This window comes from Morone saxatilis, unplaced genomic scaffold (genome assembly GCF_004916995.1).
Source record: "Morone saxatilis isolate NCDOM2014 unplaced genomic scaffold, NCSU_SB_2.0 Contig9, whole genome shotgun sequence".
Taxonomy (NCBI): domain Eukaryota; kingdom Metazoa; phylum Chordata; class Actinopteri; family Moronidae; genus Morone; species Morone saxatilis.
The window spans coordinates 23,176,247-23,177,181 of record NW_023340268.1 but is presented as its reverse complement, the minus strand read 5'-3'; positions in this window follow the sequence as shown (position 1 = coordinate 23,177,181).

Genomic DNA, 935 nt, shown 5'->3' with positions numbered 1-935 from the left:
ATCACAAATAGTTTGGAAATCAATTCTGGTCAGTATTTTATTGTGGAAATGATCCATTTTTCTAGAAGAAACATATCAGACACACAATACTGTTCGAAGCAGACTGTTTGTATATATGTCTTAATACATGTCTGGAGGGGTCTTTAAGCTGTGTAGTGATGCATCCCAAGATCAGCAACCGACCATCATTTTCTCCTAAGAGGTTAATGAAGAACTAGGAAAAGAGTTCCTCACTTATGTTATAGTGATGATGTAGGGATGTGATAGGATATGTACCCTGTCCTGCATTCTGTCTCACTGTCTGTGTGTCTCACCCAGAGGTTCTCCACATGCAGTTATTTGTTTGCCAATGTGGCAATGCAGTGCAAAGGTTGTAATGCAGCAGTCAAAACTGCACAGCAGAATATTCATAATACATATACATTAGGATTTATGACATGCTCAGCACAAATGTACAGTACTTGAGAGTTTCTGTATATGTAATATAGCAGTTGTAACAACCTATAGACAGGAAGTTCAAAGAGACACCAATGTGACTCAGTACATTCTGACTAGTATGGAAATAGTATGGATTTATTGTGTATTCTAGGTTAGTATCAATGAAATATAGGATGAAGGTTTATTCAGGAGAGTTGTATAAACGAACAGAAATCAGTGATAGTCACATCCTACTGTTAACCTGCAGACAGGACAGACTGATAAATCTCATGGTTAAGACTGTCCAGTGTTTTTAGAGTGAAGGCAGCAGCTTAAACATTGACTGATTCAACAGTTTTCTTTCTGAAGTAGAGAGAGAATCAGCTTTTGTTCTAAAGTGAAAGCCAAATATTGTCCATCATTTTGTTATTATTCAGCATATGTAATGTATGATTATGTTCTTCATTAATCCAGATTGCAGATTGGTTCCAGTGCCTCAAATGTAAATATTTGCTGGT